At 43.2% G+C, this 17678-nt stretch overlaps 1 non-coding gene across 1 annotated transcript; it reads right to left on the bottom strand.

Annotated features, from left to right (window-relative positions):
* Positions 1 to 12670: 12670 nt before the first annotated feature.
* Positions 12671 to 12744, bottom strand: trnak-uuu (transfer RNA lysine (anticodon UUU)). Its single transcript has one exon. It is a non-coding gene; the product is annotated as a tRNA-Lys (tRNA).
* Between the last annotated feature and the right edge of the window lie 4934 nt (positions 12745 to 17678).

Genomic DNA, 17678 nt, shown 5'->3' with positions numbered 1-17678 from the left:
AGTTCAGTAACTGATGGTGTACTACAAGGTTCCTTTTTGTGTCCTCTGTTGTTTGTCATTTTTATAAATGACCTGGATTAGGGCATGGAATGATGGATTCATAAGTTTGCAGATGACATTAAGATCGACGATGTTGTCAATAGTGCCAATATCTGCTGACGGTTACAGAGGGGCAGGGATAATCTGTCTAGCTGACCTCAGAAGAGGCAAATGGATTTTAATGTGGAAAAGTGTGAGATAATTTACTTCGGAAGGAGCAACAAGAATAAAGAGTTCTTGGCTAATTGTTATATTCTTGGAAGTGTAGATGTGCAGAGCGATCTCGGTGCCCATATATATAAAATTCGGAAAGTTACCACCCACGTTAACAGGTTTGTTTGCAAGGAGTACGGTGTGTTAGTTTTTCCTGGGAGAGTGATTCAGTTTCAGAGTGAAATTATCACTTTACAGCTTCAGAAATTAACTGGTGTGGCCGCACTCGTAGAGTTCCGTGCATTTCTGGTCGCCACATTATACGATGGATTTGAAAGCATTGGAAAGGGTGCAGAGGACATTTTCTAGGATGTTGCCTTCTATGGAGAGATGGTCTTACGAGGAAAGGTTTAGGGACTTGAGGCGGTTTTTGACAGCGACAAGAAGTTTGAGGGGTGAATTTAGAGAGACATAGAAGATGATCAGAGGTTGCCATAAGGTGGACAGTGAAGGCATTTTTCTTCAAATGGTAATTTTGGCACAAGGGCACATCGATGTAAATTGAGGGTGATATATACTGAGGTCGGTTCCTTTATCGGTGAGTAGAAAGGGTGCTGAACGCCTTGCCTTCAACACTCGTAGACTCAACAACTTTCAGGGGCAATGAAATGGTCATTGTATAAACTTGGGGATTATGATGGTAAAATACTCGTCAGATTGGTGTCACAGGTCGATGCAACGTTAGGGCCAAAATGAACTTTATTGCGGTGTAATATTCGGTGTTTGAACTGTTCTTCAGCTTGAAGTTGCAATCATCTCTGGTCACTATCAGTAAAACCAACACCTGGCAAGAACCGAATGTGCAACTTTGGCACCTTACGCACTTCCAGTCTGTCGTGCAATCACATAAACTGACGAATTGCACCACTGGAGCTGCCATGTCCTGATGACCAATGGCTACTGATCATACCACTGGGCCCCTCAAACCAATTACTCCTTTTTTGCTGAAGATCTGAAATGAAACACAGCGCAGAGGAGGTTATGCTGATGATGGGTCATCGGTTATGGAGCATCAGGTTCAGGAAAATGAAGGTAAAATGTGGTGAAAATAGGCATAATTGAATTCTGTGTTCGTTTACCGTGGCTTCCTACGTTGATCACAGGCAATGTTATGTCGCTACTGTACTGGGATTGTCCTTCTATCAGTATCAATTCGTCAGAGAATTCGATTCACTGGTACTTCACCAGCATCCTTTGGAATGTTCATACGGCACAATGACCCACACTGGACACAACGTCAACAATCTTCTGCATTACTACATCCAAGGGCACGTGGTATAGTTTTTTATAAATAGTGAAAAATTAATCATGTTATGCAAGGGCAAATTGAATTTTAGTTTAATTAGTAAAGTCGGAAGAATCCAGAGTAAGTTTCAAAATGTCAGAAATTCACGTTCATTACCTTGGCCAGAATTCTAGCCCAGCAAGAGGGAAATCTGTCCTTCAATCCCCAGCATCCATGTAATCGCTTGCTCCATGTGTCCACTTGGAAACCCATATGAAGGGACGTTCAGCCTGATAGAGAACTTGTGAGAATTCTCCACTGTCTGACCTGAAGCTGAAACAGGAGCTATGTATTCCAGCTTGGAGGGTAGCGAAGTGGAGGTGAGACAGAAAATATTACTTGGTGTAGGTTCACATTGTTCTCATTGTGATTGTTTAAAAACCTGGGGCAGAAAAGATTCAAGCAGAAAGGAGCAGAAGTAGGCCATTCTTAACACCGCTCCTGCCCCGTCACGCCATTCTGTACCATCATAGCTCACACAGCACTTTTATGTCTTTTTCCAGCGTATCCATATCATCGTGTTGCCAAGTGGCTAACACATATTTATCGATCTCTACCATAAATAGATATCGAAGTTATTCATCGGTTTGGGGAAAATGTTGCATTTCGAGACAGTTGGGTTTCTGGATGAATATTGTAGGTTTTGCAGATGAGCAGCCGAGTCTGGTCTGAACACCTTTCAAACCATAAACTAAAACTCGACTCTGATGAGATTTGCATCCACAACTTTTGAATGGCAGTCTTAAGAAAGGCTTGGAAATTCAACGCGCTTTCCATTGCACCACAGAGTCGCGGCCTCACCCAGTTTTCACCACAAAAGTTTGCCTTAGAGCGATTTCGTTCGGGACACCCATCTCACGTCTGTCTGACCTCGTCACACTTTCCAGTATCTGGTCCTTATCCACGTGTGCTCTGGATCTTTAAGTTTTCGGCTACATACTGCTGAAATGTCCTCATAACACTTAGCATTACCACACGTTCAAATCAGAAATTCCAGATGAACAACACTCTATGGGTGAAAGCGTTCTTCCTAAATCTCCTCTAAACCGCTATTCTCCTGCTTTTCATCTATGCCACTGGTTATTATTCCTTCCCGAAAAGCCTTATTCCTGTCATACATATTTATTCTCTACATAATATGTGCATGTTAATCAGTTTCTCACTCAGCCTTCTCTGTGCTTAGTTACACAGCCCCAGCTTAGCTCATCTACCTTCACAATGGAATGGTCCAGCCCTTGGCATTATTTTCATCTCCTGGGAACTTCTCCTGCAATCAGACGGTTCCTCCAGTTTTGCGATTACAACGGAAAAAGAAATGTTCTTTGATGAAATGCCAAAATGTCTGAACAAAATCAGCAGCTTTTGTCCATCTATGATGAGAAAGGACAGTGAACGCTTCGAGTCCAATGATTCGTGTTCGGAACTGATGGGATGTATGGGTGGGTGAAAAATGTGGAAGAGGGCGGACAGGATCCAACATGATTGAACTCGATGTTGGATCCTGAAATCTGCATGGTCTTTCAGTAGAAAATGAGTTGCCCTATTTTCCAGCTTGCGCTGTGCCTTGAAGAAGAACTGCAGCAGACCAGTGAACTGGTATGATGGCTTGGGTACACAATGCAATCTTAAAGTCCAGGACACTGGAAGACTGGGGTAATTTTTGTTGATTCTGGACAGAACTTAAGTGATCTCAGCTTTGTCACCGACTCTGTTTTCCTCTCTCCATTGTAGAGAGATCACATTCTCAGCAGGAACGATAGTTTTCTGGATTGAATGAAGTGCAGGCAAATCACTGAAAGATATGTCTGGAGGTTTCCACAGTGAGGAGAGACATCGGAAACCAGTAGGAAATGTATCTTACAACATAGAACGTTACAGTGGAGTACAAGCACTTCGGCCCTCGATGTTGCACCGACCTCTGAAAATAATGTGATGTCCATTGAAATGCAAAATTAGCATTTCTTTTGAAACCAATAAAAGCACAGGGAAAAAAAAATATTGTAAGGGCCTGACTTTGCAGAGGGCAAGTGTTGTAGACAGAAAGAAAATCTATGTATATTTAAACCAAACTAATAGCAGACTTACAAGGCCAGCAAACTACCATATCAACAGCCAAGGAATTAGAAAAAAAACAACTCCAAATCTGGAAAGGAACTCGAATGTTTCAAGCCACTGACCTTGAAGTGTTGATAAGAAGAAGCGAATTGTACTTTAAACGGAACATGTAAAAGCTATCAGGCGCCCATTACATGAGGTATCTTGCCAATGGGATACGGGAAACCTGAATTTAATGGAACTCCACGCGCTACATGCTGAAAACTTTCTGGCCCAAGAGAAGGAAAAACGGAAATTAAAGGTGGAAAAGCAAACACTTAAAGCTCAGCTTACTATGATGCAAATGGTCGCCCAGCCGTTGGAAGGAGGTGCTGCGTGAAAAGAAGGGCTGGCAGAGGTAAATCTGGCGGGTGCTTTGTTTGCAGAGCAATGGACCACTGAGTGAGGCAGTGCACGCCCAGACAGCCTCAATCAGCCCTGGAGGCTGGGCAGCAGGGTGACTAATGGAGGAAGGCTGAGGTGGAGGTGGGCAGCCCCAAAGTTACAGGTAAACCTCGTTGCTTTATGCTTGGCAACGAATACTCGCTTATGCTCATCTCTACTACTAACCTTATGGGCACTGAAACATGTCCCACTTCTATACTAAGCACTGAGTTTGCGAAGCGTGAACTATATTTTCAGTACAACGATGATGCATATAAGTCAATGCTTACATCTATGTTATATGTGGAAGGTGGACCTCTTACTATTTTGGAAGATACAAGGGCAACATATTCAGTTCATAAATCAAGGCAGTTCAGAGAGTCGACGCAAATAAAGATGAACAGAAGCTTCCTGAACTTAATGGGCGCATCAGGAGTCGTGACAAGAGAGAGATTTACCACACCCATATTGTGCGAAACCAGTAATGGGGAAACATTCCAAATCACATTTCTGTTATCGGAATTCTGTACTTTATATCTGATGTCTCGAGATCTCATAGTGAGTCTGGGGTCCGATTTGCGCAGTTCCCCGACGGGTTTGCAGGTAATACAAAAAGAAGATTTAACAGTGCAGGCTGGAAAATACGAATCACGACCCCTGATGCATGTCAGAGAGGGATAGGTTCTGTGAGCGATTCACTCACCCAGGAAGCAAGTAGACATGTTAATCCCATTAACACCGATTTTCTTGCTGGAGATATGCTTCACTGCACAGCACACATACACCGCGATGGTCCTGACAAATCATAAGAGAAGGATTGGTTCAGGAGATTGGTTAAACCAGATCAGTTGTTATTGTGCGAATTGTATTGGAATGATCACAGATGTGCTGTCACTTTAAACTTTTTTAAGTATCTGTGACGGTAAATAGATCCTTTTTTTTAAATGTGGAAGGCTCTTTTCCTCACGGATCATTGGAGAAGGCATCCAGCGACAGGTGTCAGAATTTGGGACCATGGGTTCGACAGGCACAAAAAACGAAAGATTGTATCTTCAGGGTCGGTGTGGGTTTCTGATTCAATGCAGTTATAAGGACGTATAAGAGAAACTAAATTGGCTAATTCAGGCAGACAGGGCAGTCCAGATAATCCCCGGCAGGAGTGTCGTCTGGCGTTTACCTATGGTAGATGTCTCGGACCCAAGATTAAGAAGGGTCCCAACTGATTTCAGGGCAAAAGGCAAACACGATGTGGGGCTCAAACGAATCCTTAAGAATAACCCCGAAGTGTGAGTATCGTCCTTGCAAAGCAAAAGAGCCGTTAAAACCCGAGGTTGTGCAAGGAATTACTCCAGTCTTTGAATCTCTCTTATAGGCTGGAGTGATAATCCCCCGTGAATAATCACTGGAGAGAACACCCATTTTTTTCGTTCAAAAAGGCAAACATTACAGGTGAATCGGGGGAATGGAGGTTTGTTCATGACCTGCAGGTTATCAAGAACGCTGTTGTTCTGTACACCCCAAATGTTCCCAACCCCTATATTATATTGGCTCAAATTCCACCGGACGTAAATGACTCTCGATTGTGGACTTAGCAAATGCCTTGTTTTGTGTACCGTTACACACCGACAGTCAATTCTGGTTCACTTTTCCATTCAAAGGCAAATGGTATACTTTCATGTGACATTTTCAAGATTACTGTGAGTCCCCACCATAATTAACGAGGCTCTACACAGGAGTATGGACACTCTTGTTTTAACCGGGGGTGGGGGGGGGGAGGGGGGGTTGGGGTGGGGGTGTCAGCGCTTCTGCAGTATGTAAACGAATGCTTAATCGCAGCATCAACAGAGAAACAATGTGATATAGGTAGGCTTGCGATGCTCTGCCATCTAGTCTCGCAAAACTACAATTTATGGAACAACAGTTGAAGTTCTTAGGTCACTTAATATCTGAACAAGGAAAGGCCATTGGTCAAGACAGAGTTCAAGCAAACCAGCAAAATTCAAAGCCTCACATGAAGAAACAATTATTATCCTTTTTGGTCATGTGATCCTACTTAGAATGTTTAACCTTCATTACGCAAACCTTTGGGCGCCTAAAAGTGACATAGTTCATGGTTCAGGTTTGCAGAGCTCGAGTCTGTTGCAGTGACCCCTGAGGCCTATAGTGCCTTTGTTGAATTGAAATGGCACTCCAAACTACCCCGACACTGGGATTCCAAATCCAAACAAGCCTTTTGTACAAACAGTGGATGAGAAGCGTGCCTGCATGATATTTGTGCTGATGCAGAATTATGTGTGGAAAATTGAGTCCTGTAGCTTATTTTTCACCTCAACTTAGATCCCGTAACGGTAGGATTGCAAAAATGCCTCTGTGTCGTGCCTGCATTTGAAAAGGCTGTTGTAGCTTCCAGGGACATAGTCGGCTTTGTTGAATTAAACCGACTGGTCCCACATGCAGGATCCTTACTGCTTTTTGAGCAAAACACAGCACACATGTCGGCTGCACGTTGGCTCACATACAATGCTATGCTATTGGAGAAGCCCAACAAGACAATAAAGCGATTTAACGTCCTTCATGCTGCTTGTCTTCTCCCCACAGAAGGAGACGGAGACCCACATGATTGTGTCGCTGTAATTAATGACATTTGAAGCCCGAGACCAGACGTGTAGGATTCACCAATTTAGAATCTGGATACGGGGTTTTATTGTGGATAGGTCAGCATTCAGAAGCAAAGAGATAGGCCAGTATCTGGTATGGTGTAGCAACTCCCCACGAGGTAGTCAAAGCGGAATCATTTCCTTCTCATTTGATTGAGGCATGTAAATTGGCCGATGGAAGAACAGTGAATATTTACATCGACAGCAGATATGCATTCGGGGTTGTACATAATTTTGGATCACTGTGGAAAAACAAGGGCTTCTTGACCTCCACTGGAAAGCCAATCACATACCTGTGACCTCCTGATCTCTGACCTCCTGAAAGCAGTCCGATTGCCTAAATCAATCACTGTATGTAGACTGAGCGGCAAGGACGGCAGCCAATCAGCCGCCAAGTGATGAGTTTGACATGTGTATGTCAAATATTTGTAATCCAAAGCAGACTTATGGGAATTACAGTCTCAGGCCACATCGAAGGAGAAGCGTGAATGGACAAGGGCAGGGTGCGGAATGAGGAAATAGGTGTGGTGTGGCCCCAGTGGGAAACCCTGTCTACCACGATCTTTATTCCCTTTCTATGCCAAAGTAACACACGGTAAGGACCATGTGTCAAAAGTGGGGATGTACGACAATATTTCAGCACGCTGGTACAGAAAGGGACTTACTCATTACTCATAAAAATAATGCGAATAATGTGTTATTTGTGCCAGTAATAATGTGGGGAGGGGAATACAAATGAATCAGGCAGAACACCCCCAATCCCAAAGACCCTTTGAACATTTAAGATGGATTTTATTGAACTAACACCCAGCGAAGGGAAAAGACATTGTCTGGTAATAGTTGATGTTTTCCCAAGGGGTGGAAGTGCTCCCATAACTAAACAGGATGCCAGCCAAGGCTTTGCTAACTGAAATAATTCCGAGATGGGGCATTCCTGAAAGGCAAAGCAGCGACAATGGAAAGCCATTTATAAATATTGCCCTACAGCAGATCAGTGACTACTTGGGAATAAAGGTGAGGCAACATTGTGCCTAACACCCTGCGAGCGGTGGGGCAGTGGAAAGAGAGAAAACTACCCTTAAAAATAAATTGGCAAAATGTTGTGAGGAACTATAGGTGACATGGACAAAGGCATTTCCAATTGTGCTAATGTATATGAAGGAGAGGAAGAGTAAATATTAGGACGTTTGAGATTTTGTTTGGAAGGTGGCCCAATACGGGAATTGGCCAAGACCGATTGTAAAACAGATAACAGACCACTGTGAGGACGAGATATTATGATACGGTATAAATCTCTCCACACATCTGTCTCAAATACAGAATCAAAAGAAGGGCAGCACGACCCCAATCAGCAGAAGGGAAGATGCACAATCTAGAAACTGAAGACTGGATAGTGGTGAAAGACTTCAGGAGCAAAAGCATGAAGGCGAAGAGCTGGCTGGGACTGTTCCAAGAGCTCCCTACAACACGGACAGCTGTTAAGATCGCCGAAAGAGCCACGTTGATACACGCCAGCTGTTGCAAACGTGTAGCTGACCTTGAGTAGACATTGAACAATACCGGGTCCAAATAAGTGTAAGTAATGATTAGAAGACTCATAGAAATATGGGGCTGCATGGCAGGACGAGTCGTGAAGGCAGGGGTGTCTGGGATACAACCGCAGACGGTAATCTTAACCAAGGATGTTAAGTTGACGTTTACATGCGACCCATGCCCGTTTGGTAACCAGGACGACTATAAATAAGGCAATAAATATTTACACAGAGATCCTTGTGTACCCAGTTACTGGCACTGAGTAGTATCCATCACGGCTACAGGTACACCTGACACGGGATATCGGTTTCCTGTTATCAAAGAAGGAGGTGCCATGGCAAGGGTAATAATAACAAAGATTCAGAAGAGTGATGAGGAAGCCTGGTGGTGTGGAATAGATAGACCCTTCTCCGATATCTATAGACAGGTGAATATAGTGGTACAGCCTCGCACCCACCCCACCCGAGATGCAGTGCAGAAGGTCCTCCAAGAAATAGTAACTCCTGGACTCGAAAAGATGAATGTCCAATGACCCGCACTGCAGATGGGCGGAAAGACCTTTTCCAAGCTGACAGAAATGGAAGAAAGAAATAAACTGAATGTGCAGTTAAAATGATCACAAATGAAAAAAAGTAAAAGTGGATTCATTGAGAAAACTTACAGCGCCAGATTTCACTTTCCGTGGAAGTGTACTGTTAAGGACTCAGTGGTCTCACCGCTATAGCAATGGGGGATTTCCTCTGACCGTTTATGTTTTTGACAACCTTCCCAAAGCAGGGAATTTGTATGGAACTGGCAATTAATTCAGTATTGTCACAAACAGGATTCAGATGAGCATAAAACAAAGAAGTGTGAATCCTGGAAATCTGAATCAACAACAGGAATTGACAGAGAAACTCTGCAGGCCTGACAGCATCTGTGGAGGCAAAGAGATTTATTGTTTCATATCAAAAATTCAGGCTACTTCTAATTTTTATTGTTTTATTGCCTGGGTAATTGTCAATTTCACTTCGCAAAACAGCAGACTTACCAGAATCTCTCATTAGCTGACAGACGTCATCTGTAAAAATGCTAAATTCCTTTATCGGTTGTTATGCTGTTGCTGTTGCCCTGAGTTGGTGAAAGTCTAGCCTTCATTACCTTTTTCTTCTCCTTTATCTCGATGAGCAGCCATGGTGAATGAAGAATTTTTGTTTGTGTCCCATTGTCTCTCTGTACCATCTCACTCTCTTCTACATTCTCCCACTCTCTGTCTGTCAATATCCCTCATTTTTCATTTCTACTCTTGGAAAAGTGTTAAAATCGGAGGCTGTTCCGTGGCTTTCTCCGCCCCCCGGCCAGAGTGTGTAGAACTGGGCTCACAGTCTCCAAGTAATGTTTGTGTTACTTAGGTCTGAGATCAGGTGACATTTGTTCACTGAAAACGTTATGAGCTTTTACAATTCTAAATAGTATTCATAATAGACCAGGAAAAAAAGCAGTTTCACTACAATTATAGGACTTCTATGATGCTATTGCCGTTTGCCGAAAATCAATGAATGGTGACAGAAGACAATGAGAGCCATTATCTCATTGGATGTGTTATTACTACAACATTGTCCTGCAAGTCTGCAGTGTCTCCTGCGTCTCTTCATTATTCCCAAAAAACTTGAAAAGACGGACGGAGAATAATAGTCGAAGAGATAGACAAATCCTTGTCGAACAGAGTAAACAGAACTCTGCGTTGAATTATCAGGATAGAACATAGACTAATGGGTCCACATCAGGAGGTAGGGTTTGGGAGAACGAAATAATAACGGTCTGAGCTCAAACACAAGAAGCATGCTGAACCGTTACTTTCGCGATGTTGGATAAACAATACGGCTTTAACAAGAAGTTTAAACAATGAACTTTCAATGTACAGAACATTTGACAGCATGTGACACCATTAACGTCTGGTTCCTACCATATGCTTTAACTGACGAAACCACAGACACGGTTCTTCAAATCAATAAGGGCATTTAATGAAGTATTTGATCACAGTTAATCGGACTACCTTTCTGTAATAAAGCTGCTCGATGAGAATTTATATCAACGTCCGTTTGTGCAGGAAAGAAGTTCACAACTGGTGACTGTCCACTGAAAATGTACAGGAAGAGGCAATCACTTCTTGCTTTGATTTCAAACTGATGCCTTCACCTCTTTAACCTGACCGGATAAACAGTATGCTTTCATCCTCTCGGGGCCTATTTACAGCTTGAATGTGCACAGAGGGAAACTCATACCAAGAGACCAGGGTAATTGTGGTGAATTTACCAGGAGTGGTGTGTGATTTGGTGTTAACAGTGGGCAGTAAGAGCTAAACCATTAGCGCTGACATTGATCCTTGTACCAACAGCTCCTCACTCACTTTCTGCCTCCTTCATCTCAGTCATCATTGACTTTCAGTTTATCCTACTTTCCCTTCGAAACTTTACTTTTGTTCCGGACCACTTTCGGATGTCCACTTGGAAACTACAGTTTTTTCAAACGAAATTCCAGAGAATGCACGTCACTCTTTGGGATAGGCTTCACTGCCCAACCAGAATTACTCAAGAGATTGAGATGGTAAGTTACTTTACTTAGTCCTCGAAGTGCTCAACACAGTGATACAGCCATGATGTCGATAGGTAGGGAGTTCCAAGAATTAGACATACCGACATTGAATGAACAGCGAGATAGTTTCAGCTCAAAAAGGCGAGATCCTTAGAGGGGATTTGCAGTGACAATTTATTCGTGTATGTGCTGCCATGGCTGCCAGCGGATTTGGTGGAAGCTCGTACAATTGCAACATTTAAGAGGCGTTTGAATTTGTATATGAGTAGAAAAGGTTTGGAGGGAAAGGGGCCATGTGCTGGCAAGAGGGACCAAATTGGGTTGGGATTTCCGTTCAGAATGGACAGGTTTGAACGAAGGGTCTGTTTCCCTGCAGTACATTTCTATGACTCTATGATTCCAGTTGGATGCAATCAATCACTGGATTTCTTCTGGCAGAACCGGGACTGTGCTCTCTGTGGAAGCAGAAAATGGTTTTCATTCAGATTAGCCACAAGAAGAGAAATAAATCTTCATTTCCTGACTTGGAATTTTATCCAGGCCTGGGCGATTCAAACCCAGACTCTGAAGCAGGGACTCCACTGAAGTTGACAATAACCCTTTCGACCTAACCTGTACAAACTCATGTGCATATCGTTCTTTGTCCCCACATTCTGAAGCACCGGTCCTTGCCGTGGGTGGGGAAGGAGCTAACTACTGCCTCGCAGAAACACCGTGGGGTCAGAGACCCGATCGATCTGTCACGCAGCGGGGATTGCATTGCTCAGAACAGACGTGTTTGCTGTGTGGGACTGAAATTGAGCTCGATCACACACAGATATGGTGTAACAGCTGCCAGCAGATGTGGAGACGGTTGGGACAGTTTCATTCGCACTCTGGGAAAAAGACTGGATCCTAAATTCAGGGGAGATAAATGTCACAGATAGAAAGCTGAAAATTGGTTGGGAACGATATGAGTCATGACCGAATGGCGGGCAGACCAGATGGGCTGAAAGATCAAACTGTCCTCTGATGCCTTCTGGTCTCTGACCATCCAGTATCTAAGGAAATAGAAACAGAGTTAATCGTGCATTTCGAAGTCCTCCTCTCATAACTCCGCGAGGTGAGAGATGGAACAGTTCTGCTATTAAATTTTGAGACTGGGAGAATGTTTGCAGACGGAGTATAAAGTTGAGAGTCAGGAGATATTCAATAAAAAGGTAGACGGAGATGGACATGGAGTAATAAGTGTCACTGGTCTTGAAGACTTAACTCTATTTTCCATTCAGAGATTCTACCAGATCGGCTGAGATTTTCCCGCAATTTCTTTTGTTGGTACTGAAACAGAACGGAAAAGTCTGATCCTGGACCAATCAGCTACGTCTGCTCTGTGGACGTTTGAATTCCCTGTTCGAACAAATCACTTCTGACCCACACAGAAACCTCACTATCCTGCATCACCCCCACCCCTGTTCCTGACAATAAGCTGTTCATTACGTAAACACATATGGGTACACAACAGCATCATTTACCGAGTGAACTGGGAGAATTTCAGGGAGAGTTCCATTCGGTTTCCATCAGAGCATTCTCATTCAGTTAATTCTATTGCAGCACCGTTTGACATACAGCTGTCACTGTCATGTGGCCATTCGCATTCGACGTCTCTGGACATTTTGGTTGGGGCACGTTTGGAATGGAACCTCACGTTTTGGAAGGGACATCGTTTATAGCATATTCGGCTGAACTGATAACCTTGTCTCTTGCACCTGCAGTGCAGTGGAGTCAGCTTTCACTCAGAAACCAAGAGATGATCAAAAACGGAGGAAAAAATGTGTCAACAAAACCTGCCTCAGCGAGCGAATTCGCTCTTGCAACATTAAAGGAGAGCGGCAAACCTATTAACAAACAACAGTGCCCTGCGTGGGTCTCGACCCCACACCATTGAGATTAAAGGTCTCAAGCTCTACCGACTGAGCGTACCAGGGCAGGATTGGTGTTGGTTAATTTATCATTTCATACTGAGTTTAATTCAGCTGACACGGCAATTTTCAAAAATCTCGTTCATTCCTCCCATTGCAAATAACATTATCCAAGTCTTTCAATTCTCAGATTTATTCCTTCAGACCATGACAATCCATTTAGGCCTTGCCCCGGGATTTTCGATTCTCTGTTAATATTTTCATATTTTGACCCTGATCCTTAGGTCACCGAAGTGATTCCCAGACACTCTGGCAGACTGCAAATCAATCGGGAAAATACCTCAGGAAACCAAATCATTTCTGATTAGAGTGGAGGGAATCCCACCTGCTGAAGAGACAGAGTCCTCACAATCAACACTTTATTTGTTCTACCTGCCTACAAAGTTTACCACTTCTAATATTCGAGAAAGGAATTCTGATTATAAAATGTTTTAAAGACAGGAACAATCTTCTGAAGACATTTTCAATTTGAATTAGAATTTTTTACCCTTTCACACGGAAACAGCCGTTCCTGAGGAAGGAGTTTCCAAGAGCTGTGTCCCAGGGCTGGGCATGAAGCCGCTGATTGAAACTGCAGTTGCCCCGTTCTGTTGTCAGCAGGGGCTTGTAGAGAGTGGGGTCACATTTTGCTGCACGTGACCGTCTCACTCATTGCGGACTCAGGGTCAATCATGGATGAGTTCTCGTGGTTGTATTTTCAGTACATGGTCGATCTCAATACTTGATGTGAAATATTTGAGGCTCTGTGCTCTTTTTGGGCTAGGACAACCAACATTTCAGCCAAATGCTCTGACCATTTGAGACACAGCAACTGACAGCAAAATTGTGCGTGTACACATCCAAACGCACAGTGATCGAGAGGATATGGACAGCAGTAGTCCTCATTATTTTAAGAATCATTTGCTCATGTTCCCGTGTTTATTGCGGAGAGGGTGAGAGACGCGAGGAGTAACAAACACACCCACAAAGCAATATCAGGACCTGTGTAGTTCTGTCATAAAAAGCTGCCTGCAGTTGTTCTATTGCAAAGTTGGGCTTCAAACCCACGACGCAATAGAGACTGGATCCTAAACCCAGCACATTAAAATTCTCTGGATTAGTGGCTCTGGAAGAGCACAGCAGTTCAGGCAGCATCCGAGGAGCAGTAAAATTGACGTTTCAGGCAAAAGCCCTTCATCAGGAATACAGGGTTTCACTCGAAACGTCTATTTTACTGCTTCTCGGATGCTGCCTGTACTGCTACGCTCTTCAACACCACTAATCCTGAATCTGGTCTCCAGCATCTGCATTCATTGCTTTTACCCACATTAAACCACTCGGAGACGCCCCCTGACGATAACTAAGCGCCAAACCTGTCAAGACTAATGTGTAAGCATCGCTTCACTTCAGGCAATATCCCCTGGCACTTTCTATGAATACCTTAGCATAATTTAAAAAAAATATTTACAACGATTTGAAAGGTTTACACGGTGTGGATATTATTGAGAAGCTGAATATTCTTCGACCGTTTTCCCCGGACCTTCAGACCTGAGGGATGTCCTTGGAAAAGTTTACAAAATCATGACGTAGACGAGCAAAGAACATAGTCAATCTACACTTTTTCAGAAGTCACATGAGGTTACAGTGAGATAGCATAGGTTTAATGTGAGAGCAGTACAATTTGAAAGGGACGTGAGCGACACTTGTTTTTAATACAGACATTTTTGTGCGTGTGGAATAAATTGCCACATTTAGTGGCAGAGTTTGGTGCACTCACAACACTTCAAAGGCATCTAAATGGGTATGCAGACAGGAATTATTCGGAGAGATAAGGGACAAATATTGGCAAATATATTTAGATTAGTTACTGTCATCTGTTCAACAGGTGCAAGTTGGATAGGAAGGTTTGCTTCCGTGCTCGGCAATTCTGTGACACTCCAGTACCTGACAACAGTTTGAATAGACCACTTGCAAAAACGCATGCTGTTTGTTACTAAGTCAGCGTGTTTGAATTTTATTTTTTTCATGAGGCATAATGTTTTGAAATGACACAGACAGGAATGTTTTCCAGACATTTACAGACAATAACCATTCTCCTTGATACATTCCCAAGTTCTCCATCAAATAATTTTGTTGACTAAAAAAAACCTCACAAATCGTGTTATCCCCTTAACACTCCAGTGAATCCAAAAACTGACAGCTCTTAACGTCGACCAGGTGCAAAACTCAAAAGGCAGAGTCATTATCAGACACACAAACTCATTACTTCTGTCTGTGGGGCAGTGCGGGACGTGTATGTCAAGAACTGCTCACACAAATAACACCGAAGCAATTCCAAACGGAGCTTCCCGACATTCTGGAGATTTAGTGCATTGCCAAGTAACAGAAAGTGCTCAAGTAACATTAAACAAAACAGAAAAATGTACCATGCAAAGTGAATATTACCAATTATATTCTCGATTAAATTAGGTCAACAATGCGCTGGTGCCTCCATCTGATCGAGCGAGCCAATCTCCAGCCTCCCTCACCAGGACAGTAATGAAGGAAATGAGAGCAATATAACAAAGTTTCACGTTGCGATTGCCCACCTTTTAGCCACAACAACAAAAAACGAGGGAGCAGATTCAGTGCAGGATCTGGCTTCACAACAGCGGTGAAATGACGACGTCCACTCACTTTCAGGGAAAACTGTGAACAACTCACATTGTCCAGAATATGAATACACAGCGCAGGCTGTTTAGTTCCCATATTCTACTGCTGCCCCGACATTCATACGATAATGTACCTTTCAAAGAGAGCGTTTGTAGCTGTGGAATGACAGTGGCAGCTGTTTCCCCACGCTCTTACTGCCGCCCTTGGTCGTGTAGGGGCTGTAATTCTCATCTTACACGCGGTAGTTGAGTGTGCAATTCTCTGTTGTGGAAAAGCGGAGTGTTTTGGAGCAGAAATATGTGAAGTTCGGATGCTTCTGGAGTTCTTGTTGAAAAGTTCGGTGACGCTAGGAAGATGGTTTGCAGACTTTTCGTCCCTTTCTGGGTGACATTCTCAGCGCTGCAGAGGTTCCTGTGAAGCGCTGCTCTCATGTTTTGGTGCGAATTCATTTGGTTTCGTTCCTGCTGCTTCAGTTTGTTGGGATTGCAGATTGGGTCCAACGGATGGAATCCGTGGATGAGTGCCCTGCTTCCATGAATTGTCTGGCTGTCTTCTGCTTGCCCTGTCCTATTATTGTTGTGCTATTCTAGTCGAATGTGTGGCCCCTGCCATTTGTACGTATTGCTACTAGGGACTGCTGGACTGACGCCCACACAAATTCTTTGCCAAGAACCAATATCCACCCACCTTCATTCGCAAATGCATGGCACACAAAGTTCGCAACGTGGATTTGCTGTGAGGTAATTTTTAAATCATGCTTCCCTGTGTTAAAAACAAATTCTGGAAAACGATATGCAGATTCCTCCGAACACTCGGACATATGACAGCACAGAAACCGAGGGCCTCACTCAGACAACAACTCACGAGAAAACAAGGCCCAATACCTCATCATGTGCAGGTCAAACGTGGTTGACGAGATTCCACGCATGGACTGCACGAAACACGACATAGGAGAAAGAGGCTGACAACTAGAGAGCTGCATTCATAATTTCATCTGGACTATAAATATGCCTCGGACAGCTGTTCCTTGCAGTTATGCACAGAATATTGAATGTCTCTGATTCCAGGGCTTGGATTTCGGATGATATGACAGTCTGCAGCACTGGTTACTTCCTTGTGTGAGGTAACTCCTGATGGAACACATGTCACACTCTATTGCTCATTGAGAAATACATCCAAAAAAGGAGCTTAGAGCAGCATTTTTGTTGTCCTTCTTGTGCTGTCCCTGACATGCCCTGTGACACTGCACTTATTCTGTGTTTCCTGAGGGTTCAGCACATGGTTCCACGATCGTATTATGGGCAGTAATATGCATTTTCGCTTCAATAACGGGTGTGTGAAGCATAGGTCCACCATTCTCTATTCTATTTTTCTCTTCTTATGCACAACTGCAATACAATAAAGGATCTATTAATATTAAAAGATGATATACAGAGGCGTGTAAAATACCGAAGTTTTTATGACATTTATGCAATGGTTAGAGATTACCTTGATTCAGGAAATAAGGATGTAAAGTCTGTTTGGCTGGAGTTGAGGAACAGTGAGGAATGGACTCACAAGCATATATAGTTTACAAGGCCATTCGCAGTAACCACAAAGCGAAATAAATCGTACAAGGGGAAAATAATGCGTGTGAGTGACAAAAATGGCAATAGTCATGCGTGAAATTAACTTCCCATCTAAAACTCTCGGTTCCATTGGAAAAACGTTTGGAGAACCAAAAATCAAAGAAAATCCCACATGTCCCATAAAACATCATGAGGGATATCTTGGTAATTGATTACTCTACTGGTGACTTAATTTTCCTATTTTCTTGGAAACCATCTCTTTAACTGTGAGCATCAGAAAAGGCTTTGTTTTGCCAGCAAGAAATAAATATGTGATTCAGCATTGTTCGTTTCATGTATAAGAACACTGAGACTCCTCTGCACCGCACTTCTTTTGCGTTTCTATCGATTTTAACACGAGTGTGTCTTTTGATTCTTCCCAACAAAGTATATGACCTCGCATTCCCTACATGAAACTGCATCTGCCAAGAATACTCCAATTGTTGGAGGGAATCCTGAGGAACAGAATATACATGTATTTGGAAAGGCAAGGACTGATTCGGGATAGTTAACACGGCTTTGTGCGTGGGAAATCATGTCTCACAAACTTGATTGAGTTTTTTGAAGAAGTAACAAAGAAGCTTGATGAGGCCAGAGCAGTAAATGTGATCTATATGGACTTCAGTAAGGCGTTCAATAATGTTCCCCATAGGAGACTGATTGGCAAGGTTAGATCTCATGTAACAGCAGTGGATGTAACACC

This window comes from Chiloscyllium punctatum, chromosome 6 (assembly GCF_047496795.1).
Source record: "Chiloscyllium punctatum isolate Juve2018m chromosome 6, sChiPun1.3, whole genome shotgun sequence".
Lineage (NCBI taxonomy): Eukaryota > Metazoa > Chordata > Chondrichthyes > Orectolobiformes > Hemiscylliidae > Chiloscyllium > Chiloscyllium punctatum.
The sequence above is the reverse complement of the archived record's forward strand: the minus strand, read 5'-3'. Positions and strand labels throughout refer to the sequence as shown.